Here is an 11,052-nt window from a genome sequence, read left to right as displayed (position 1 = left end):
GATACCTTTGGGTGGCAGATCCTAATGAAGGCGGTAAGTGCACCCTCCAGGTGGTTGCATGTTTATTTGCTGTGCCTGCTAAGCCACAAATAGTCTGTTGATGAGATACAGACGGGGGAATTACTAAAGGTATTCACAGAAATTTGTTACTGCAAAGCAAAGTGCACGCATTATACACTAGGTGGTGAAATGCTCTCGGGCTCCCGTATTAGGAGAAATGTGGTAGTGATGTATAAGGTATGAACGATGTGGCCTGCAGAGGATCAGCACTGCCTCTGCTGCTGTTGCTTCTGCTGCTGTGATTGAGGTGCTCTCACTGAACTGAAACTGCTGAGGATTTGCTCACTGGGATACCCATTTCCAAGTCTTCTTTTTGAGGGATCTACTACCCACAGGCAGACACACAGAGACCCCCTGGAAAAAAGAATTGACATTCTGTAGGAACAAAAGGGGGGAGAGCCTTTTTTTTCCCCCTGCAACAAGAGGATAAGTGGGGGGCTGATCAGGAAGCGTCAGTGTCTCAAGGTAGGAGAAGGTATTTCATTTGATTGCAATAATGAGGAAATGGGGGCTGAGGGGAGGTGGTCTAGAAAGGTTCTTGTCTCTTGTCCGTGTTTAATTTCAGATCCTGGTATTTCATCCCCCTCTCCACAAATGCTGTAATTGCTTGTATTTCTTTCTGGACCATATACTACGTTAGCATCTTATGCTACAGAACCTGTTCTTAGTGAGATCCTGTTAGTGGATCTGCCCATACATATCCAAATGTTTTGGGGGCTTTTTTTTTTTTTTTTTAAATCTAAAATTGGTGGGTGTGTTGCAGGGGGCGGGGGTGTGGAACATAGGAAAAGTCTTGATCAGGCAGGTTTTGCTTTAAGCAGTGTGCATAATATAGCATCTCATTAATGCATTTGCCAATTATACTTGTGTGACTGATTCCTATTAACTTTTGTTTGAGAGAAATAAATGGGCTTTAACTCAAAGTTTTGTTTTTCACTCCAAGATCTCTCAAAATGCTGGTATTTGTCACGCAGCTATCTGCAGTCAGTGCAAGGGTGATTCCAGGAAGGAAACAAGTATGAATGCATGGCATTTATCCTCTGCCTTTACCATAAGGGTTAAGACTCAAGGAAATGTACATTTTATTACGCAGCCGTGGAAATGAGAATTATATGTCTGCTTAAAGGATCCTCTCTGTCACATTCAAAATAATTTAACACTTCCATTTCTGGAAACTAACAATTTACTTAGAATTATGGAGATTGTCCTCCGATCACAGGGCTTGTTGATTTTCCAGATTTTAAGTGACCCTCTAATGTTTTGGGGTTTTTTTTCTGCCAACCTATGTGTGCACATCCCAATAGGAGCAACTAGAATCAGCTGTCACAGACAGGCTTCATATTTGTATCTAAATAAACATTTTGCTCCCCTTCAGACTGCTTCTTGATGCCTTCTTAAAATATAGCTGATTTATCAATTAGGTTAGTGGCCAATTAGGCATAACCTTGTAGGAAAATAATTATGCATGGGTATATGGGATTTGACTAGTAATGTGGTACAGCATGCACCCCGATTTCAATAGCTCTTTCCTAATATGTGCAGATTCAGGGTCTTCTCCTTAATTTGAAGACCAAAATCAAAGTGAGATGACACACCTACATTACCACTTGTAAGGGACAATTCATTTTTAGTAGCAAGAAATATGTATTTTAGTTGGCTTCCTGCTTATTTTTTTCCCTTTTGTTTTAAAACTATTTCCTTGACTGTCACTAAAGATTTTTCTCCTTTTAAATATGCTCTGTGCAATGCCACTGCTTGCTTTGATTATTTGGTTTCAACAAATGAATTTTACTTCAATGCCCTAGGAGTCTCATAAGAGGAGGTTACAGTGTTATGCCTTTTGAGGACAGTCATTTTAACTGATCTTGTTAAATAACACCATTATTAAATGAGCACAAATTGAAGCAAAGGCATTTTTCAGTGCTCACAAGTTCTGCTTCTGAGCTAAATTTCTCTTTCTGACTAGAGAGGTTTTTGCACTGCAGTATTACAATACAGCCATATTAAAAAGGTTCTTGGAGCAAATAACCCTCCAACACTGCAGCTTCATCTTCAACAGACTTCATTACTTCTGTGTGAAATAATAACATTGGATTTAAACAATCTAGGCTAAATTGAAGTTTAATATATTTGTAAGCTTTATGCCCAGGACAAACCTAAAACCCATGTCTAAAAGGTGAAAGGAAAAATATTTGAATTCGTATTAGCCCCTTTCCCCCTGTTTTTGGTGCAACAGGTCCTGTAGTTTAAAAAAAAAAAAATAGATTGACAGTGAAGTCTATCCTTGGCTGTATTTCCTTAACTAAAGAGTGTAGTGTCTCTTCTGATGATGAACAGTGGTACATAACATCATTTTCTTCTCTGTACTGTTTATTATCTTGTTTCTATAATGAAACAGGAAAAAAAGGAAGAAAACTGAGGATAAAGAGAAGATTCCACAGGGATTATTGTACTAGCAATTTGTGAGCTATTAGGGTTTATTCAGAGGCAAACTATATTGTATATAATGCTTTTGTTGAGATGTGGCATTGAAGTCAGTCATGATATAGGCAAGTACATGTAGTACAGCAATCTCACACCACATCCATACTTCATAATTTTGAGGTGTAAAGAACAGACCAGAGCTAAGCCAGTTGTCTTCAGAACTAAAATTCTAATTTTGAGTGGAGGTGAGGGGAGTTTGCTTACTTTTCTGTAATTGCAGCTTTTATTTTCATTTCATTGTTTTTTTGTGTTTTTACAAATGAATATCTTTATTTTAGTAAAATGTAGAAATGGTAGAGATGAGGCAGGACAATCTATTTGGTCTAAGGAAGAAGCAAAAATCTCATATGTAATTACTGTCTGAAATATAGTTTGGCCTGATCAGTCAAATGCATGTGAACCTAATGTTGCTTCATGTAAACTGTTCGAGTACAGATCCTCTCATTGATTGGAGGGTGGCATTGCTTAGGGTGACTTATAAGGTGATATCTGTTTGACTGACCGATATTTATTGCAGAATGGTACAAGGTGGTCTCTTTATTTTACTTATGTAATGATTAGTTCCAGCAAACTGATGGAGAGCTGAAATGTTACCTGTATAAACCAAATTTGAAGAGGAATACATTTGCTATTCAGGAAAAAAAAAATCCTTCCATTTTTAGATATCATTTATCCATGGCTCCACTCACTGCAGTAATGCTAATTTTCTCTCAGTTTGCTTTCAGGAATGCCTATACTGTTTTAGAGCAAAATAATTCTAACTCGACTTTATCTGGAGGTGCAGTTTTTTTGTAAAGGCAGGGAAGAGAAGAAAGACAAAGATTTCTTATTCAAATTCTGTTCAGATCATTGATGAAACTGAACAGTTAAAGAAACAATTCAGGTTTTGGAATTGCTTATTTTGAAGAACAATGAAGCTTAAGAATGACCAGCTGTATCACTTCATTGTAACATTACTTGTTAATGTTTGTACATCACTTACTAGTAAAACAAGACTAGCTGCTTTACACTGCTCTGTTGGGGCAAAACTGCCTGAATACTCACAAGCAGACCCCCCAAGAATATCCTCTCCTTGCTGAGGGAAAGAGCATGGGGCCAGGACTCCCTGAATCCCCAGCTGCTGGAGTTGTTGGGGATCTTTGTTCATACAGCAGCCTTCTTAAGTTGTTCTTAACTTGTTTTGGGATCGGGACTGGTGCTCAGACAGCCCGGTATTGGGATAGCACGAAACTATCCCTGAGTCACCTTCATAAACTGTCGTCCTACATAGCCACAGCTGAAGATCAGGGCCAAAGTCTATACTTCATCAAACTCCTGATACTTGTCTAAAGGAGCTCCACTATGTTTCCTACTGCTCATCTGCTTGAGGCTGGCCCTCTGCCAATGTGTTAGCCTTCTATTACTGACCTTTCGTGCCATCATTCCATACCTCGACCACTAATCCCGATAGAGTGGTAGAAAAGTTTGGTATTTACCGGCACCATAGCATGGTGTCTAAGATACCACATTGCCCTCACCCCGCACTCCATGATTAGAAGAGGAAATAAAATAGCCCATTTTGGAGCTGGTAATCGAGATTCTTTTGTGGTAACCGGTGTACCGAATTAATTTATGGAGGCGGGTGGCGAGGATACCAAAGAGGAATTAACAAAATGTGTGTGTTCAAAGTAAACACATTTCATGCTCTTTTTCCTGTGGTTATTCTAGTCCCTTCATGCCTGCCATTTTGAGGCATTTCTTGAGCCCACAGGACTTTCAAGGATACAAGTACAGGGGGTGGCATGAGGTTTTGCCCTCTCAAAACTGATGTTGAAGTAGATGGGAAGCAAAGTAGAGAAATGGTCCTGTCCAGACAATTCCTGCTGTTGTCCAGATTCTTTTAAAGAAAATGGGATGGGGTATATCCTTTAAGGGAATGTGGACAAAAGTGGGAGCTCTCTCTCTCTCTCTCTCTCTCTCAAAACAATGTCTGAAAAACTGTTTTAGATGCACCCATTCTATTTCAAAATGGCAGAGGGAAATCCAAGCAATATTGATGGTGGTTTGGGTGTCACTCAGAAGGAAAATCTAAGAGTACGTCTACACTACAAAGATTAGCAACGTACTTATGTCAGTATATAGCTATGATAGCAAAATCCTGTAGCGTAGATGCAGCGTACACCAATGGAAGGGTTCTTTCTGTCAGTTAGGAATACAATGTCACTGAAGGACTGTAGCAAGGTCAATGGAAGTGTGTCTCTATACCGGGTATTACGATGATGTAGCTGTGTTGGTCAGGGGTATGTGTTTTCACACCTGTGAATGATGTAGTTATGTCAATTTAGGCTTGGCTTAAAGTTAAGGCTTTACAACTTCCTGTGGTAGGCATGTATGTCCCTTTCTGTCCCTTTGTTTACAGTTGGCCCTTACTGAATGATCTAATCTAGACTAAAAGCCTTTGGGGTGGGACCTTTCAGTTTTGTCTTTGTCTACACCGTTATAAGAACAGTCATGCTGGGTCAGACCAATGGTCCATCTAACCTAGTATCCTGTCTTCCGACAGTGGCCAATTCCAGGTACTTCAGAAGGAATGAACAGACCAGGATAATTATTGCACGATCCATCCTCTGTTGTCCACTCCCAGCTTCTGGCAGTCAGAGGCTAGGGACATGGGTTGCATCCCTGACCATCTTGGCTAATAGCCTCTGATGAACTTATCTTCTAGAAACGTATCTAGTTATTTTTGGAATCTAGTTCACAACTTCCCCTGGCAACAAATTCTACAGGTTGACTGTGAGTTGTGTGTTTGTTTTAAACCTGCTGCCTATTCATTTCATTGGGTGACTCCTGGGTCTTGTTTTATGTGAAGAGGTAAATAACAGTTTCTTATTCTTTTTCTCCACACTATTCATGATTTTGTAGAACTCTATTGTGCCCTCTTAGTCATTTCTTTTCCAAGCTGAAAAGTCCCAGTAGCTTCCACACGAGAGGTTCCATATGGCCTAATAATTTTCGTTGCCCTTCTCTGTATCCTTTCCAATTCCAATATATCTTTTTTGAGATGGGGTGACCAGAACTGCATGCAATATTCAAGGTGTGGGTGTACCGTGGATTTATATAGTGGCATTAAGATATTTATTGTCTTATCTATCCGTTTCCTAATGGTTCCTAACATTCTGTTAGCTTTTTTGCCTGCCGCTACTCCTTGAGCAGATGTTTTCAGAGAACTATCCACAATGACTCCAAGATCTTTCTTGAGTGGTAAAAGCTTTTTAAGACCCCATCATTTTGTATGTGTAGCTGGGATTATGTTTTCCAATGTGCATTACTTTACATTTATCAATATTGAATTTCATCTGCCTTTTGCTTGCCCAATCACCCAGTTTTGTGAGATCCCTTTGAACTCCTAGTCTGCTTTGGAAGTAACTATCCTGAGTATTCTTATATTGTCTGCAAATTTTGCTACCTCACTGTTTACCCCTTTTTCCAGGTTGCTTATGAATATTTTGAACAGCACAGATTATGGTGGTATGTATAATAAATAATAATAGAAAATTAATTTTAGTCTGACATTTCATAGCATCTTCATTTGGAAAGTTAAACAAGCTCTGGACTCTCTCTCAAAAGAACATGAAGATTTTGCAAGCCAGTCAAAATTATACCAAATAATTTCTGAAACCATTACCTCATTCCTTTGTACCTCTATATTAGTGCATATAACCTGTAACCTCTTCAAAACCCTTCTATGTTTAGAGATGACAAAATAGATTAATAATACCTAATGGGTCATATCTTCAGATGGTGTAAATTAGCATAACTCCATTAAACTCAGTGGAGCTACATCAGTTTGCACTAGCCAGAGGATATGGCCCATTACTTTTTATTTATAGTATTATATAGTAATTTTATATTATATGATAATATTATCTTATAGTAATTTACTCCACAAGAAGTCCCACTTAAATCAATGGAAGTAATCCTGGAATAAAATACTCTTCAGTGTGAATTAAGGCATCGGAATCTGGTTCATAGGGCCTTTCTTCCAGAAGATGTATACAGATTTTTATACAGGGACTGTAGAATTTTATACAGGGACTGTAGAAATTCATGCACCCTTGACGTGGAACAGCAGCCATTCTGGACTAGCAACATTATATAGGAGGGGTTTTGGGAAGAGAAATGAAGAAAAACTAATTCATTGCAAATCATAGAGGGAATTTTAGGAAACAGAATGTAATTATTCAAGTTGGATATTGGCCAGTTAATATTTTTAATCTTGCAAAAAGTGCCATGGGATATGTGTGGTGTTAGATTGACTGACTGACTGACAATTTGGAAACGCATGCATCTGAGTTGTTGTTGCTAAGTATCTCTCAGTGACACAAGCTCCCATCATAATTCGGAAGTAGCCTTTATAGTGGATTGCGTCAACACATGAGTCTTTGCAATTGCTTGTTTCAGTGACTAATACAGCACTCTTTGCAAGAGTAGATGTCGTGGCCAAATTCCAGTTTAGATAACTACACTCTCCTCACCTAAATTCCCTTTTCTGTTTCTGTTTTGTATTTTCTGGTCTAGCAGCTTTGACCAGTTGTAAAATTGCATAATTCTATTTGTGATCCCTTGATGCATGTGGTATTTGGAAACATACATGCTGTAAGTCATTTTACTTTTTTGTACTTCTCATTGTCCGTCTGTTTCTTCGTGAAAATCAATTTAAGAAAATCAAAAAGTTGGCAGAGTAGTTTTAAAAATGGAGAAACAAATTTAATTATGTTAAAGGAAAATTGCCTTTATGGGTTGAGGTCATGTGTGGCATCTTTCCATTCCAAAGAAACTATCACAGCTGATTTTAAAAAAGAAATTAAAAAAGGAGCATATAATGTAAATGTACTGCTTCTAATGCACCCATCATATTAATATCTAAGTGCTAACAGAGAACTTAAAACCCAATATGTCATCCAAAGAGATAATACTGTTCCCAACTACAAAATTTTGCTGTTTATGCCATTAACCCTATAGTAACCCAAGTGATGAGATCGCTATATGAAAACATTTCCAAAGCTATTAAACTTTACAGTTTATTAGGAGAGCTACATTCTTGAATCCTTTATATGTGTCTAGGAGTTACATTATGAAGCATTTAATATTTGTAAGCAGTTTGGATTGTTTTGTCTTTAACTGCTTGGTTCCAGGAAACATGTTTTCTGAATTCAGGGGTGTTAGCCCTCCAGAACAGAATATAGAGGGACACTCAAACCTGTAACACACATGCTTAGGTTGCTTCTGCAACAGCCAAGTGATTTCAGTTTAGTCAACTGAGACTGGTTGGATGAGTGCACTGATCCTGTTCATCTCTCTGTAGTAGTAGCTTTAAAGTGCAGATGGGTCTGAGTTGAAAAATTCTAACCCAAAGATACGGAGACGTTTGAACCAAAATCCCTGCTCCAGACTTGAAGATCTACTACTGGCCAAATATTTTTTTGGAAATAAATAAAAGAAATACTATTGGCCATGTGAAAGAAAACCACGCTTCCTAATGGTAGGGGTAGATGGTTATAAAATAAGCATATCTCTGGTCTGAGGCTTCCTCCATGACTGTGTTAAGGCCAGGTTCCGTCTGTCATAAATAAAGTGGATGGGTTTAGAGACTTCACATGTAAATAGAATGCCCATCCCATCTGTCTCTCTGTGGTTTGACCCACAAAACAACAACAAATGCCTCCACTGCTTGGGAGAATTTGATTAATATATTATGTTGGCCACGTGCAAAGCTGTGATCTGTGACGTTTCATGCCTCCTGGGTATTCTACTGTCATGCGGCACAGCAGGCTGGGATTGTTTTGCATTAATAGAATATTTTGGGGATAAAGGGGGGGAGGGGATATGGACATAGGTTCTTGAATAAAATAATTTATGGAGTAGCCCATTCAGTGTAAAGAGGTATGTCAGTTAAGTGGCTTCAAACATCATTTTTCAGTAAATGTGCGATTTGAATTATGACCTAGTTTAATCACATTCGATCATTTTTAATATTTCTTTATTCATTACATTTTACACACACTGATGTAGTTTACTGCAAACCATGTGGAAATTATGATGATCAAGTACTCTTTGTGGTGGTAACTTATTACTGAACATAGTAACTTGTTCTTATGCTTTTCCAGCATGAGACTTGATCTTTCTCCTTTTCTGGGGGATGAAAGGCTGATGTCTAAAACCTGTTCAGATTTGTGCTAAACTGCATGATCACTATAAACACACTTACTCCCTCACTCGTAGGCTTAGATCAGTACCACTTTCCTGTACAGATAACGTAAATGGATTTTATTCTTCTTAACCAATATATTTAAAGGGTGCAAACTCCTATGTGAACATTCATTTTAGCGAGTGGCTTACACTAGTTCAACTTGGGATGTATCTACATTATGGGGACAATGCCTCCATAGCTACATTGCCATAGCTGTGCTGACATCCTCACGTAGTGCAGACACTGCCTACGCTGATGAAATGGTTTTTACCATCACTTTAGGAACATTACCTCCCCAGAACTTGTGTTTAATTTTTATTTGGGGCTACATGTGCTAAATACCATGTGGAAAAACATATGCAGGATGCATGAACTCCCTGCTTTTAATGAATCCAGATAGCTACATGTGGGGATGGGAGGAATAAAAAGATAGGAATGGCCAGACTGAGCCAGAGCAGTAGGTCCATCTGCACCAGTATCCTGTATCCTGTCTCTAACAGTGGTCAGCACCAGACAAAATGTGTAAGAGCCTTGCAGTAGTCAGGTGTGGGATAATCTTCCCCCACGTTTGGTCTCATTCTGCTCTCTAATAGTTTTTCCTTTTCTTTTAAAAATGGTGGTGCTGGGAAAAAGCGGTCAGTGTTGGAAACAGAGGTGTTATCCGGGCCAACTTTGTTTAGTAAACCGGTTAAGGAAAGACAATAAATACAACTTTTCCCATGGCTGCAGAAATAAAGGAATTTATTCCATTGTAGTTATGACCACAGACACTTTTTTGTTTAAACATATTTGTAACAGGAGAGAGACAAAGTTTAGATCCAGATATGAACTTCTGCAGTTCTGAGAGGTGCTGGGATCCATGCTTTTTTGATCTGAGCTCCTCTTTAACATTAATCATTGACGGATTCGTTCAATCCTTTGAAATGAGGGAGAGCTTTCCTGTTGGTTTCAACTGAAGCAGGATCAGACCTATAGGGTAGAAGTATATCTGACCACAAGACCTACTGAAATTCTAACTAGAATTTACCTGTGTATGCATTCATTTTATTTACCTACACATGATAAATACAAGATTATTTTAGGAGGAAAACCTGATTTTTTTTTATTTATTTTTTTTTAATGGCAAAGACTAAAGAGCTGTAGTATTTGTGACAGACTGACAATTTTCTGCAATATGCTGAAGGAACTTCACTGAATCAAGTTTGACATCATTGGAGTTCATTGTATTTAAAATGTAAGTGTTTATGTACTGTTGTGAGAGTGTATGGAACTTCTGTAGCAGGAAGACGACAAGACTAATGCAATCTCTGGAAGGTATGAAGAACTTCACATATTTTTCCAGAAAGAATTTTCAAGTGGATTTCCTAGGGAAATACCTTGAGGTGCAGGAAATGCAAATTCTCCCTTCTGAAGCCTGCCCCTTTGAAGATACACCCTGGGAGAGAGACCCATTGTATGTTAATTACCTGCTTCTAGAAACTCCAGGTCAAAGACCCCTGATCTGTGTGAAGAGTGAATTGAACATTCTGTGAGTGTGCTTGTTCTCAGCTGAAGCTGTGATGTTATGGTAACCATAAGGAATACCCTTTGGTGAGGGCATTGAAAGACTTATCCTACCAGAGTCAATTTTAGGGGTGGGGTCATGTAAGCTTATTAACATGCATGTAGGTTCTTTTATTGGTTTTTTTTTTTATGATGATTTCTCTATAATGCTTTTTACCTTAAGAGGAAAGCAGGCTTGCATCGGAAGTGTTTTGTGGAACCTTAAAACTGTAGCAATTACACCTATTAACAGTCTCTGAAGAGAAAGCAAGCAGATGTCTGTGGGCAACCTGGGAATACCACAGTGAAGGCAGGGAACTGTGCAGCCTGGAAGTACCCTGGTCAGAAGGGAAAGAGATACAGGTCTCTACTCAGAAAGGCAATATCTGGGGAGCTGGAAGCCTGAAAGTGGGTGCCCTTGCTGAGGGGAAAATACAGGTGCAGCTGCTCTTGAACTGTGACAGTATTACTTTAAGATAGTGAGGGATGATATGCCTACGACACAAGCCTTTCCCCTGCTGTTTTTTTGACAGCGTAATGTTTTGCTTGCTGGACTGAAAGTGAGTCTGTATTTGTTCTTGGTAAATGATCTTGCTGTGTATTTCCACGTCCATCTGTATCTGACCTTATCTCTCTGTTGGAAATTTGCAGAATGGCTCAGCTGAATTTATTTAAAGCTTTCTTTCCTCCACCCCCATTTTTTAAATAATAAATCTGGTGCTGGAGAAAGCTGCTAG

The 11,052-nt window shown here is 38.8% G+C and overlaps 1 protein-coding gene across 4 annotated transcripts in view; it reads left to right on the top strand.

Annotated features, from left to right (window-relative positions):
- The first annotated feature begins 206 nt into the window (after positions 1 to 206).
- DAB1 (DAB adaptor protein 1) overlaps positions 207 to 11,052 on the top strand; it is a 623,369-nt gene continuing 612,523 nt past the window's right edge. For all 4 annotated transcript variants that reach the window (XM_067535437.1, XM_067535435.1, XM_067535436.1 and 1 more), the window contains exon 1: positions 207 to 525. The gene's annotated coding sequence lies outside the window, so the exon portion shown is untranslated. The remainder of the gene's footprint in view (positions 526 to 11,052) is intronic.

The sequence above is a fragment of the Emydura macquarii genome, unplaced genomic scaffold (assembly GCF_026122565.2).
Source record: "Emydura macquarii macquarii isolate MOO-44397 ecotype Brisbane River unplaced genomic scaffold, CSIRO-AGI_Emac_v2 contig_3506, whole genome shotgun sequence".
NCBI lineage: Eukaryota > Metazoa > Chordata > Testudines > Chelidae > Emydura > Emydura macquarii.
The sequence above is the reverse complement of the archived record's forward strand: the minus strand, read 5'-3'. Positions and strand labels throughout refer to the sequence as shown.